This window comes from Haemaphysalis longicornis, unplaced genomic scaffold, assembly GCF_048455015.1.
Source record: "Haemaphysalis longicornis isolate Haplotype H1 unplaced genomic scaffold, Haemaphysalis longicornis Haplotype H1 scaffold_4, whole genome shotgun sequence".
NCBI lineage: Eukaryota > Metazoa > Arthropoda > Arachnida > Ixodida > Ixodidae > Haemaphysalis > Haemaphysalis longicornis.
The window spans coordinates 15672853-15687926 of NW_027526361.1; the positions used below are offsets into that span (position 1 = coordinate 15672853).

General features: G+C 48.0%; 1 protein-coding gene and 1 long non-coding RNA gene across 2 annotated transcripts in view; both read left to right on the forward strand.

Moving 5' to 3' along the window:
• Positions 1–15074, forward strand: part of LOC144178304 (transmembrane protease serine 11D-like) — a 34918-nt gene that overhangs the window by 5661 nt on the left and 14183 nt on the right. The gene's annotated exons all lie outside the window — the stretch shown is intronic.
• LOC144178295 (uncharacterized) lies at positions 1600–5290 on the forward strand. The gene is made up of 2 exons (XR_013323990.1): positions 1600–3406; positions 3840–5290. It is a non-coding gene; the product is annotated as an uncharacterized LOC144178295 (long non-coding RNA).

The following is a 15074-nucleotide window of genomic DNA, read 5'->3' on the forward strand; positions in this document are numbered from 1 at the left end:
ATTCATTAACATAAAACAATTACCATATTACGAATGCACAAGTTCAATGCACAAGTGCTGCCCAAGTCTTGCAGACGCAAGATATTATGAAACAGGAATTCAACAAATAAAAGCAGGGTAAAACGAATCGCAACTATAAAATCTTTGTAGCAATCACATAAATTTATTAGGGATATAATCCCACAACACACTATTGCACTATCCTTTCAAACCGCATGGGCCATGGCCCTTCGGAAATAAGAGACCGCCGCAAGCATATGTCCTCTCTAAAATACAAACAAAAAAAGAACCAAGAACATTTAAAGATCAGCGTAGTACAAGCTAGGCTGCTGTTGCAATTACACACACAAAAATATTGTGTGCAGCGGCTTAAGAAACATCAAAACCGAGCGTGAACCACTCAACAGCAGCATAGCAGCAAGGCGCGCCGCCTCGGGATCTCCTCGGGCGTGGCACACCAGCGCCACGCGCGGCGGTTAACATGTTCGGCTTCAAGGGCGCTATGGGGAGAAGGCGGCGCTTTTTCCACTACCCAAGTATTCTAGTTCCAAGGCGGACTGCAAAGCTTCGTAGCGGCGTCAGCGAAGGAGAGGGTAGCGGCCCTTAATGGACGAAATGATAGCGGCCGCAATTCATTCCGTGGCTGCTCACTGTGCAATGCAGAAAGCTGCGGCCGCATGGTTTCTTCAGCCGCGGCAGATGCCGCCAGCTTATAACTCATGGCGAGCGATTGTGACATTATGTGGACGCACTAGCAAACTTCGTTTCATCTCCTATCTTATTCTTGCTCTGTGGTTTGCAGCAAAGACGTAGATGGCACGGTTAGCCAAATTTATATAGCTATCAATTTTGAGCGTCCTTGCCCCTACCTCAAGAAAAGGACACAAAAGGACCATATATACACGCGGTTTAATTGGGCCAGTGTAACAAATATAGGAATAGTAATCAGAAGCGCCAACTACGGGGGGGCAGTGGGGCTCGTGACCCGCCCGGACGGCTTTACAGGGGGGCAGAGCCCCCTCCGGCCCCGGCTGAGGATTTTTTTAAGGGCTTGGCTCGGCTCTGCGCCCGTCGACATCGGACTGTTGGCCGTCCTGTCTGCCAACTATTGTTTACAATAGGGGTTGGGATCTTGAAAGACAGTTCCGTCCTCCCGATGGGCAGGGGGAAACGTGTCGCTTTTCTTCACGCTTAGTTAGACGTGCTCAGTGTGCGGATTGTTGACAACAATGTAGCGGTGCGCTTGGCTGGGGTGGCTAGAAGGGTGGCCCTTCTAGCCACCATAGCTTGGCTTCAGCAGCACGCCAGCAAAGCGACATTTTGTCGGGAGCATAGGTCGGCGCACTCCTCGTGAGTACACTCATTTGTACTCATTTCTACTCAAACTCACGAGTGAGTACGATGATGAGTGAGTACACACCCAGATTAAAAAAGTGAGTATGATGACGATTGAGTACAGGGGTAAGTGCACTACTCGTTAGTACAGAACTCATGAGTACACTACTCATGAGTATGAGTGCTCATGAGTACAATACTCATGAGTATGAGTACTGGTGAGTATGGTACTCATGAGTACACAGTACTCATGATTACGATACTCATGAATAGAGACCGGAACTTTAGGCAAAATGCCTATTTTTTATTCCAGTCCGTATCGAGCCTATTTAACATATAAGCATGAACTAAAGGAAGGGGAACATTTTAAGCAATAGTTGATTGTGCCTATACGTGCCTATTTTGAGGTTCGTGCCTATACAAGCTTTTAAGCGCCTATAAATGCCTTTTTTGTGCTGTCGAGTACAGACTTTGCCTCAATCAGTCGTATATCTCGATGGAAAAAAAGGAAATCTATTGTTGGACTGATGGGAATGCATGAGCATCTTGTCTCTCTCCATTGCTAACTTGAGGCCTCGCCCGATGCTCATTCCTTTCTCTTCAGACATCCGCCACGCAGAGTTTCTTTCACCCCACTCAGTAAAGCGTATAACCACAAAAATATCATCATCTTCTTCCTACACTATGCCAACCATGCTTAGCGTTCTAATAATCTCAGCGGTCTCGTTTTCTCGCTCTAGCAGCGGCTTTGGCTGCCTGTCTTTCCTTTTGTAGTCTGCCAGTATCGCCATTAGCCGCAGTATTTTTCATTTCTTCCTCGTTTGCCACCCTAAACTGGCTGCGTGCTCGATAATTATACAACGCGGGCAATCAGTGGCAGGAGTCACAGAGACCCGCCGAGACTCCCCGTGACTGACGGGCACGTCTGCAGAGGCAGCTGCCGCTCAGTCGCACTCCTGTTAAAGTATTCTTAGCACCGTCGCTCTCGTCACTCACGCAGCCGGCGATCTCTAAGCGCTATCTCACTTTACCGTTTTTGGGTTTATGTCGCTGGCTGTTTGACAGAGTGACGCGTAGCGACGGAAATATTACCCGAAATGCCCTATATATTGTTCGCGCAATAATACAGTGCTAACAGTGGCATAAATTGTTTTGTCACAGACAGGAGAACACGTGTTTTGAGGAATGGTCTCGTCGAATTTAGTCTGCAAGGCATGCAAGGTGAAAATAAAGAGTACGCGTTGTCCCCCAACCAGTCGGCGTGCAGCGAGTATAGAAAACAGTATGTTTGTGAATGGGGGTATGAAGTAATGAAAATGACGAGGCGCGCTGGCGTTGGAAATGGGTTCGCACTGGCTTGTTTGGAAGAAAACAAGAGAGCAATTGAAAACGTTGTATTTAGCATTTTTAAGGGTTTTTATTGAATGCTAGCGGCATAAAAAGATTCTTGCGGGTTCCGTCGGCGCGTCGTCTGCTAGCGCCCCCAACGATAGCGCGCAAGCGCCAGCCTGCGAGGGAGCCGGCCAATGGAAGCCCTACCTCTCAAGGCCAGGACGGTACTGCGGGAAAGCACAGCTACTCTCTCGGCAAGATGCGCAACATTGACTTTCACGCCTTTCCTTCTGCTTAAAAAATTGCAAATAAATCTGAACCCTTTCCCACTTATTTACCTCGGACGGGATTTCGAAAAGCCTTTCTAAACAATGCAAAACAATTACAAATTGCTCGCGAATCCCTCCCCCCCCCCCCCAAAAAAAAAAAAGGTCGGATTTGTTTGGTGTCGAGAATATTGCAGCGCAGATTGCACGCGGGCGAGGCTAGAGCGTGCCCTAGAGAGGCAGCGCGAGGCTAGCTTGTGGCAAGATTAAGAGAAAACCTATTGACCCTATCACTACAGCCAGCACGTCAGCGTAGTTGGCGTTTCTGCTCTCTCCGTAATCCGTCCGAAGCCTGCCGACGAATGCCGAAGATTAAGACGCCGAAAAGTGTCCTTATCCGGCAATGGACCAGTGGATCGCAGTGCTACACCGTCGACGGAGAAACAGTATTCTGCCAACCCTGCGGAAAGCAGGTGAGAATACAATACTTTCCACTTGATCTTAATTAACGATATCATGCACTTGACGTGAACACTGGACCAACCGTAAACGTGACGCCTCCAACAGTGCTTACGCTAAATTTATTCTGAATGCTCAGAACTTGCCAATAATGTGCGTTTTAAGAACTTTTTACGGTAACTGCTATTCATTGTTGTGCAATGTTTGCAACCTAATTCGGGAACTGGCTTCCTTATTGAAAATTTCCGGCACAGTGTTGGTCGGATTGTTGTATAAGCATCATGATTTTAAAAACGGTTACCTGCTATTGCGCAGCTGGCCAACTTCGCCATTCCTTGAGCTATTGTCAGGTTTACAACTCTACATGACTAAAAGCAAAAGTACACTAGCAACGTTTCACGTGCCTTACGCAATATCTTAGTTTTCGTTACTGTTTTCTTCGCGCAGGTACCCTGTGAAAAAAAGTTCCACTTGCAGCAGCATGAAAGAACAGCACTGCATCAAGCCAATGCTCTGCGCAACCAGCCGTCGACATCAAGACAATCGTTCCTGGCTGAAAGTATTGCTCAAGGAAAAAAAAGTGAATTCAGCGCTGACCTGTGCGAAGCATTAGTCGCTGCTAACATCCCTTGGGCGAAAATCGAAAACAAGACTTTCAAGAATTTCTTGCAAAAGTACTGCAAACAAAAGGTACCATCAGAGTCGACTCTTCGCAAGGAGTACCTGCGACCACTGTACGAGAAGACGCTACAAGAAATTAGAAGAGAAATCGGTGAATTCCACATTTGGATTTCTGTGGACGAGACGACAGATGTCACCGGACGAGTACTCGGTCACTTTGTAGTCGGAAAGCTTGACGCAGAAGAGAAAACAACACCCTTCCTGGTTTGCTCAAAAGAGCTAGAAAAAACTAGCGGAGAGACCATCGCCCGCTTCGTGAACTCGTCATTGAAGCTTCTGTACCCCTCCGGAGCCCACGACGACCGAGTACTGCTGCCCTACACAGATGCAGCAGCTTATATGCTTAAGGCTGGTGCACTTCTCAAGGTTTTTTACCCAGAACTATTGCACGTCACTTGTCTTGCTCACGGGATTCATCGGGTGTGTGAAGAGCTACGAAAGTCGTTCAGTTCGGTCAACGAACTGATAGCTGTAGGGAAGGCGGTGTTCCTCAAGGCTCCTTCCCGCGTTCGTGCTTTCAGGGAGCAGCTGCCGGGTGTACCTCTTCCACCGGAGCCTGTTGTTACCCGCTGGGGAACTTGGCTGACGGCAGTGGAATACTACAACCAACACTTAAACGGTGTCAAGGCTGTTGTAAGCAGCTTTGCTGAAGATGAGAGTGTCGCCGTGAGAAGGGCCCAGAAGGTTCTACATGATGTTACACTTGCATGTGACTTGGCCTATTTGTGTGCCCATTTCACGTTCTTGGCAACAACAATACAGAAACTTGAAAGTTCGGGCACAACGCTGACTGAAAATATTCAGCTGATTTTGGACGCACAGGAAAGGTTCGCTAGTGCTCCCAGGGGACCGGTTGCTGACAGAGCTATAGAGAAGCTTAAGTCTGTGTTGGACAGAAATCCCGGATTTTCGACGCTGACGGAACTGTCTGAGGTTTTGAGCGGCGGACATACCGCGATTCCAGATGGAATCAAAACATCCAACGTGCCAAAGTACAAGTACGCTCCGCTAACCTCAGTGGATGTGGAGCGTTCTTTCTCTGCGTACAAGACGATATTGACTGACAGAAGGCACAACTTCAAGCCCGAAAACCTGGAGATGGTGCTTGTTTGCCACTGCTTCCACAGCCTTTCGCACAGTGTTGCGTCACCCTAGATATCTTGAAATCGTCACCCTTGAGTGTTTTATGAAGAAAATAAAATTGCATTTTCAAAATACCGATGTTTGTAGCCTGTGTTTACTCTAAACCGAAAAATTGCACTGAAATACGCCGCCTGAGTAAATATTATTCGAGCCTATATATGCCTATATGGTAGTACTTAGTGCCTATATATGCCTAAATTTCAATTTTGAGCGCCTTCAATAGGCGCCTAAAACCCGTTTTTTTAGTGCCTAAACTTCCGGTCTCTACTCATGAATACTGTATTTTCGAGTGATTGCACTCGTGAGTACATGCACTCGTGAGTACAGCAGTGCAAACAGGTTCTATCACAAACTCAAGTCTGGACGCACGTGTACGAGGTTCAGACATTTAGTGGTGGCGCTGTGCTGCTTAAGTCTCAAGGATGGTAAAATCAGGCAACGAGAACTGCACCTCCCTCCTTTGCCTATCCTTGATTGGCGCTGTTAGCGTTTTTAGCGTTAGGACGCTCTGTTAGGACGCTCGCTAAGGGGTCGCGGTGAAAAAGGAAAAACGAGGGGGTTAGGTCCCGGTGGGAAGCGCGGCCACACTTGCTCTGTTTCTACGGCACCTGTTGATTGGAGCAGTTATATTTGTTTACAAATGCGCGGCCTGGCAACGCGTAGCTGCTTCGTTCCGCTTGCTTCATTCAAATTGTTTTAGGGGAAGCGGTGGGGGCTGCTCACAATGCATGCGCTACGCACCGAAGTCGCTCTTTTCTGATCTTAAGCAGTTTCCATAGATGCATGTCATGCTCTGGAGTCGTTTAGTGAGCGGAACCGCTCATTTAAACAGTCGCAGTTAGTTTACGTGATTCGCGTCAAATTGACTGCATGGTTTGTGTCAACCACATGGTTTTATTAGGCTCCCGTTTTAAAAGTTTTGGCTCAGGTTTGGTAGGACTATGTCCTCGTGCTGTCCATTTACAAGTCAGCATATAGCCCCACCGTGCAGGTTGTGGGTTGTTAATCGGACATCATTATGCCCAGTCGAACGCGTGTGACGCCTTGTTTCGCCTCGCATATTTTGTCGAACAGCGCTGGCATCTTGCTGCTGGAGGAGCGTTTTGTTTTCGAATGGCAACCCGATGCGCTGCTTCTCGTTTATGCCACCGTGTAATGATGAAGCTGACGACGACGGTGAATTTCGGTGGTTGTTCTTCCCCTACCTTCATCTGATGTTTACTAGCGGGGCGACCACTCCTCGCTAGCAACTTGTGCCGAGTTTAAGATCGCACTGTGGAAGGCCTCGTGAAAGGGCCGTTTCATATGATGAACACCAACGCCAGACGTTGGGTTTTTACCTTTAGCTCGCGTCTTGGAACGTCTCGTAAAACATTGTTCTTGCCCATTACGACACCACCGCATTTTTGTATCGATAGCTCTCAGCTTCATCAGCGCTTCTCGAACCAAGAGCTGGAGATTTCCACTCTGCAACCAACGCACCAACACGGGAATACAGTGACGTCAGTGCAAGCTATCACGCCTCCGAAAAGCCTGTCTGCAAACTTTTTTTTTTCGAGATCACAAAGCTCGCCAGAGCAGTTGGACAGTGCTGTAACGGCTGCCAAGCACCGGCAGCAACTGGGTGCACTGCGGCTGTCGACTGCGAGCGATACCCGCTCCAAGCCTCCAAAACACATACACATACACTGTTGGGACTGGGCCATCCCAGCTCAGTCACTACTGTGGCGACATTGCCCTGCCCAGTCCGCTATAGACGCGGCGCAGACCATAGCGACGAAGTAGCCGAGCTGACGGTTTTTTGAAGCAGCATTTATATACAATATATACAAAGGCAGCAAGAGCGTTACAAGGCTAAGACAAGCGCGATAGCACTTCTCTACTCAGGTCCTTCGATGAGATGCCGCCGCACCACCGCTGCTTCCGGGCTGGTTTTATACCCCCAGGGTTCCGTTGCAGCCGCGTGCAGTTCCAATGCCTCCAGTCGGAGCTATCACTGGCCGCATTATGAATCTGGCGAATGGTGGCGAAGCGATTGCGTCAGCCGAGCCACCACGACCGGGAAAGGGAAGGCGACTCGGCGGCGGCGTCTCCAGGCGCTACTTGCTGCGTGTCTGCGGGGATTAGTTCGCCCCCGGCATGATATGTTCCAGCCGTCGCGATGGGAAAGGGAGAGCAGACTAAGCGGCGCCTTTCCCGCCAAGTCGAGGCACGTTTGACGCGGGCGGTTTGACCTAGGCGCGAATCATCGAAGTTGCATCGGCACGTCGCCAGGTGCAGCGAAATTGTGTCGGGCGCTCTGGCTCAACACACACATGGATACAAAAATGAGTGGTCAAAGTCAGACCCGTTTCGGGGGCTCTTAACGGAAAGGAACATAGCAGCGCGTAGCGCCCCTGTCGTGTCCCTTTCTTTTTACCCCCGAACTGCCCATTAAAAGAAAAACAAATCTACTCGCTTTTTGTGCTGATGGTTCAGTCATGCAATATTTTTGAATAAATGTGACCAGTAAAACACGTATTCAAAGAAATTTCTACTGGATGCGTCAAACCGCTGAAGTTCACGGTTCATAGATTTGCGGGACGTCTTATTTGGGGACACCTCGTAGTTAGCCGACACAGTGTAAAAGGCCCTCACTGCTGCAGGTGCCCCTTATGATGATTATTATTATTATTATGATGATGATTAGCGGTAGCCTTTTTGTAGCGGGGTGATGCCGTGTCATCTCATAGGGACACCCCACCACTTCCTCCCCCCTCCCTTCGCCGCTTCGAGGCGCACTCCAGGTCTGCCCCCCCCCCCCCCCCCCCGGAAAAATAAGAAGTCTACGCCACTGATAGTAATCACACCGCAAGACGTATATAGTACATAGTAAGTCGGAACAATGTGCATTACAATGCGCTTGCTGTTCTCGCTTTGGTCACAAACCTTCTAAATATCTTCTCTCGGGAACATGCAACGCAGACCTGGTCGTGGGAGAAATATTCCGTAAAATCAGTTTCTGTCTCCTTGGATTGATTAGATAAAAATACTGAATTAAATGTTTAGGCATTTTCGCGAGTATTATTTTGGCGCAAGGAACGTCGATCACTTTACACCGCAAGTGTATCTTCAAAGGGGGGGCTTGAGCCTGCTCGCGAACTGGTTCGGTGAGTTAAAGGGACAAACAACCGATTTTTGTCGAGTATAATCCCAAATGGAAGGGCATCACTTAAAGCACCTTGACGAGAAAAGGTTTTGCTGATAACGCCCTAGAACTTTTTAAATCGAAATTTTTAGATCTGCGGGCCGTATGTGTCCATTCCAAAAATGATGCTGGCAACCAGGACATAGAGTAGCTCGGCAACATACTTTTGTCTGTATGCGAAATGAAAAACGATATTTAGAAACTTGTCCCCAGCTAAAAAAGTTTGAATCGCAGGCTTTCCTGTTCCTTTATGTGTGTTTTTAATGCAACGGTCTATTTTGCACGAATGCGCCATCTGTTGGGATAGACGATAGGTAGAATCTGGCTTCACGTTCTGGAGATGGCAAGTTCGATTCGACAAAAAATGTTTTGTAGTTTGAGAGTGACCGCAAAAAAACTTTACCATCCCTTCCTAAAGAAAGTTTAGAGAAGCGCGAAAGCTAAAAGTGCGTCCAACCTTCTCTGAAAGTGCGTCCAATCGATCGTCCAACCTTCAAAGACCCAAAGTGCAAACGAAGAACGAACCCATGCGACGATTTTTCGCGCACTAAGTAAACACGTCTACGAACGATCTGAATGTATGCCGACACATGGCTTATGAGATAAGGTATACTATTATACACCTTCTTCATTATCGACGCGCGTATTATCTTATTAGAGCCGTTCCTATTTCGCCATTTTCAAGTAACCGTTTTGACACAATGGGAGCCCAGCTTCACGCATGCGCCGTGTGTCCAGATATCTTATCAGCGTTTTTCGGTCGACCAACCGGTGTAGGGGGAAATGCATTAGGTTTCTGACAGACCGTCATCGGTCCCAATAAGAAAGCCTTTGCTTTAAAACTAAATACAATTGTAGTGCATTCAAAATGCTGCTCTTTCCCAACAACAGTTGTAAAAGTTTAAAGACAAGAGCAAGAATTTGGGCCTGGTATTAGGGACAATTACCAAATGAAGTAGTGGCTATTTACTGGCTCCTTTCCCAGTCAGCCATTATGTTTTCCTATGGCCTACTTAAAGCAACCACCAAAAGTCATGCTATCTGTGCAATATACTCTGTCCGGCTTTTTTTTTTTGCAATCGCAATCCTCTCTGGAATGGCGCATCACGCTAGAGTTAGGCTTGCATATTGGCGAGTCACCTCCGTACATTACCACGAGACGTGTTTAAATACCAGCGATGTACTTTTTGTTAAGAGTGAGCTTTAGTTAACGCTGAGTCACTCATTATCGTTTTGATCACTGGGAGGCATTTTAGGATAGCTGTTACGAATGTGTGCGTCACCATGAATACGTCTCCTTGTGCCTGACCACACCCTCGTCCGCTAAGTTGCGGAATCTTATAACAGATTATGCGATTACAAACTGAAAGGGTGATTGGACTTGTGAATCACGAGACGGAACTATTTTGGGGAGACGCTTTTTAAGTTATCGACAACAGTACTCCCCCTCCGGAACGATTAGAAGGACCAGCAGAGCAGCAAGTTAGACTAGTCATCGCAAGTGTATCTTCAAAAACGAAGCAGCGCTGTAAGAGACAAAACAGCAGAGCAAGCAAAAAGGACGGGCGATGGAAAAAATTTCACCAACCTCCCGTAGGGGAACCCTGAGTAGTATGCGAAGCAGCCATGGGGTCGACTCAAGTTCCCACTAGTTTTCAGTTCGTTCGCGGGGTTGCGGGAGGAGAATGAGAGGAGCGGAGCGCGCGCGCGCGTCATTTATACCGCGGAGCTACAGTGGCGCCCCCAGCGGAGTATGCAGCGGCTACCGTGGCGTCTCTAACCCTAAGCTGCTTCGCATTATCGCGCGCGGAGCCGGAGGTGTTGCCATTCGTTGCGCAATCCCGGAGAGGAGAGGAGCTTCGGAGAGGAGAGAAGGAAAGAGGAGAGGAGTGTCGGAGAGGAAAGGGGGAATGCCTCGCATACTACTCAGGGTTCCCCTACGGGAAGATGACGACGGTGGTTGAACGCGAAGCTATCTCGTCATGGATTGTTTGGTTGGCCAATCCCTTGGGCCATCCTGCCACAATCATCATCAGCGGTGCCTGGCCAGGCTTGCGCAGTGGGGGTGTGGTACTCAGGGTTCCCCTACGGGAAGATGACGACGGTGGTTGAACGCGAAGCTATCTCGTGATGGATTCTTTGGTTGGCCAATCCGTAGGGGCATCCTGCCACAATCATCATCAGCGGTGCCTGGCCAGGCATGCGCAGTGGGGGTGCGGACGGCGGACAACGACAAGGGAGGGAGGGACACAGCCCCGAGCATGAGATGCTTCGCATCTAATATGGGACAGTACGGAACGGACCGGCCTTTCCGAATGTGTTATCTACTTTGCTGCTTTTCTTTCGAGGCAAAATACGTGGTGCCTGCAAGGTTGGGGGATATAGTTTCTCGCAAAAGTAGAAAGTGCGTACCATACGCTAGCAGTTCTCTTTGCTGGATCTATTATCATTGTTTGGATCCGTTAAAGAAACGATAACTTGTCCGCTCTGCGCGTCCTGAAACACTGGCAATTGTACCAGGTACCACAGCGGTTGCTGCCTGCGAAGTGATGACACGTTTGGTTGCGAAAGGTCGAACAAAGAAAAGGATATCTAGAGCAAAACCTAACTTTTGGTGTTTTCCTTATTCGATGCTTAAGGTAGCAAATGGACATGGAAAAGTCCCGATATGGTACAACAAAAAACGAAATTTTCATTTTAAGTGACAACCCAAGTATTATGCAAGACGTAGTGGTAATAAGAAAGATTCGGAGCAGCGATCATAGAATGGTTAGACACAAGCTAAGGCTGATTGTCAAAAGAGAAAGGAGGAAACTTGTGAAAATTAAGAAACCCCGCATGGAGTCTGTCAGCGCCAGATCTCAGGAGTTTAAAACAACTCTTCAAGACAAATTCGCGCTTCTAAACGAGCAGAACTTGGTCAGGGTAGACAGGATTTATGACAACCTATATCAGCGAATCAGCAGTAGCTGGGAGAGAAGCAACTAGTAGGAAACAAACTAAAAAAAACTAACTAAAAAAATCCTGGGCCATCACCACTAACGTGATACCTGAGGAGTGGCGAAGAATGCAGTGCATAAGTGTATTCTTGGTGCCTTGGCGTTTTTGCCAACGGAGATGAAACAGTTGGGGGTTAGAGGTATACAGCTTCGCTGTAAAAGCACGAAGCTTGCTAGCGCGAGACGTAAACGAGTGTCCCGGTGTTTTTTTTAGTACGCGTTACGTTCTAGCGCGAGGCGTAAACAAGTTTCCCCGGCGTTTTAGTACCGTGACTACATGAGACGACGATTACGACGACGACAGGAGACGCCAACAGCCCCCGCTCCTAAGGGGCTTCGCCCCTAAAAAACGAAGGAACTAATTGCCAAACGTAAGAACATGAAAGTGTCTAGTACGGCAGACCAGATTGAATTCGTCGAGCTGTGGAAACTAACAGAAGCAAAACGCACAACATTCCTGCATACATGGCAGTGATCGAAGAAACGCTGCAAATAGGGGTAAGCTCTTGAAAGCAACTAAGAGAGAGCTAGCCAGCGGCAAAGACAGGATGTGCGCACTCAGAAACGAGCAGGGTAACAATACGCACAACTTGGACGAGGTAATAAAGGTAGCAGAACGGTCCTACACTGGCTGTATGCAAGAGACGTCAGACCAGAGGAAACTACTGAGAGTACAAGCTCAACTTGCGATGTCCCACTAGTAACTAAAGAGGAGGTAGGAAAGGCTCTCAAAGGCATGAAAAGAGAAAAAAAAAGCTGCAGGTGACGACGGCATAACCGTGGATCTTTTGAAGGAGGGAAGAGATATTGTACTCATAGGCGTGCGCAGAGTTATCGTTTAGGGGGGGCAAAGTCTTACCGCTGCGCCCCCCCACTCCCCCCTTTACAGCAACTCCCGACCTCTTCTCACTGAAGGAATAGCAGTCCGAATTCAGTGCAAAGAGGGATGGTTGTAAAATGTTTATTTCAATGCGATGGAATTGCAACACACAAAATATTTCTGAGCAGGAATGTTTACTTTCATGTGTTACATCGGCAAGGTATGGGGCAAATTTGGCGCCTCCCTTCAGATGATTAGGGGGGGGGCGGCCGCCCCCCTTGCCCCCCCTGTGCGCAAGCCTATGATTGTACTTGAAAAGCTTGCTTGCTGGAAAAGAGTCGAAAATTGTCCATAGCCTGGAAAAACGCCAACATTACTCTGATTCATAAGAAGGGAGATACCAAGGACCTCAAGAACTACAGACCGATCAGCCTACTCCCGGTTGTGTTTAAGCTTTTTACCAAAGTTATAGTTAGCCGCATAGGTGACAGCCTGGAATCCCCTCAACCCAGAGAGCAGGCTGGGTTAAAGAAAGGGTACTCAACCATGCATCACATCCATATTGTCAATCAACTGGTAGGAAAATCCGTAGCATACACTAAACTCTTTTACATGGAATTTATAGACTACGAGAAAGCGTTTGATTCCGTACTCACCGCAGCCGTGCTAGAAGCAATAAAAGACCAGGGAATAGAGGAGACCTACATAAGGCTTCTAGAAGACATATACAAGGAATGGACGTTTTCTGCTACACCATTGTGTTCTGTACCTTGATGTATGTTGTGTATGTGTAGTGTGTATATGTATTCGTACTTTGCAGCATTGTTTAACTCCTCTTTCTTTTTTTCTGTTTTCTAACCTATATGTTTTATATATGTTCCTTGTTAATCTTGTTTTATATACGTTCTATGTTAATCCTCCTCTACCCTATCCCCCCATTCCTACGTACTTTTTCCTCTCCATCCCCCCTCCACTACGCCAGCAGCTGTTCCGGTGTCCGCCCCTAGGCCAGACAATTTACGCCTGCTGCTGGACCTTCCTATAGAACAATAAATACATACATAAATAATGGACGGGCAGGACAACCCTCCACAAGCAAAGCGATAAATAATTCCCGATCCGGAAGGGAGTAAGACAGGGAGATACCATCTCGCCAAAACTATTCACAGCATGTCTGGAGGGGGTGTTTAGAAAGCTTGACTGGGAAAACATAGGAATAAAAATAAACGGGGAATACTTGAGCCATTTGTGCTTTGCGGACTCGACATATTATTGCTGAGTGAGACTGCAGTTTGAGGAACTAAAATCAGAAAGCATGGCCGTGGGGCTAAAAATAAATATAAATAAATTTAAAGTAATAAGGAATGCCAAAAACGTCCTCTTCAGCTTAGGAAACAAAACGCTAGAAGAAGCGAAAGAGTACATACTACCTCGGACAGTTGGTTAGTGCTGACCCCAACCACGAGAGAGAAATCCGGCGCAGAATAGGTATCGGTTGGAAAGCACTCGGCAAGCACTCCCAAATAATGAAAAGTAAGCTACCTCTGCCACTCAAAAGAAATATATACAACCAGTGCATGCTGTCGGTTACGACATATGGAGTCGAAACTTGGCGCTTTACTAAACAACTAGAAAGCAGACTTAGGTCGGTTCAAGGGGCAATGGAGCGAATAGTGTTAGGAATAACACCCAGGGAAAGGAAACGAGCTTCCTGGATGAGGGAACAAACTCGAGTAGAAGACTCGAGTAGAAGAAAAAGAAACGGACTTGGGCTGGCCATGTAGGGAGATGAACCAACAACCGATGGACAATTAGGGTAACACAGTGGATATTAAGAGATGGGTCTAGAAGAAGGGAAAGGCCAATAACATGATTGAAGGATGAAATAGAGAAATTCGGGGGTAAACTGCGGACTCGAGCCGCACAGGACAGGAGCCGTTGACGGTCAATGGGAGAAACCTTCGTCCCGCAGTAGACCTGAGTAGGCGGATGATGATGAGGAGGATATTAAGCAAGAAGAAGAAGAAGAAGAAGAAGAAGACGAATAAGGAGGAGGAGGAGGAGGAGGAGGAGGAGGAGGAGGAGGAGGAAGCAAAAAAGAGAATTATTCGTGTTGGCACGCGGCGCGGAATAATGTTTTTCGGGTGCGGTGGTCGGGCCCGGGGGCGGTGATCGAACCCGCATTCTTATGGTTACCAGCCAACGGCTCAGCCACCGTGCAGCTCTGGAGAGTCACACTCGTCAAGTATTTGCACTTTTAAGTGCAATGCACTTCTTAAGCGACCCTGAACCTGCGTCCACCGGCGATGTCCGCGCACGTGGAGATGGGCGCGCGCAGCCTGGCCGCTGACATGGCACATACCCACGTGGGGGATTGGCCAGGAATCTCCTCGTCTTCCTTGGCAACGGGGGGAGATGGGCGCGCGCTGCCTGGCCGCTGACATGGCACATACCCACGTGGGGGATTGGCCAAGAATCGGGCGTGAGAAGGGCTAATGCACCTGCTTAAAGCAGTACTGACACGAAATTTCAAAGCTGAGATCCGCTCTAGCAATCAAGTACAACGACAACACAAATAGGTGTCTGTGAATAAATGCATCTTTCTTTCTTTGTAGTTGTGTGTGTGTGTGTGTGATCTCTCTTTCGCGAACATTACCGAACCGCGCAAATTCAACTCGTGCATTCGCACTTTCACATTCTTCCCCTCGGGGAAATGCGGGGAAATTTTTCATCCGTGCGTCCTCTTTAAGGAAAATTATGAAATGCAACAAGTTAGCACATTTCGGGTGTTGGCCTTCGCCGTTGCCCAGGGAGCTATCTTGCGGCCTGATTGACCTTACGGAGTCGCACCG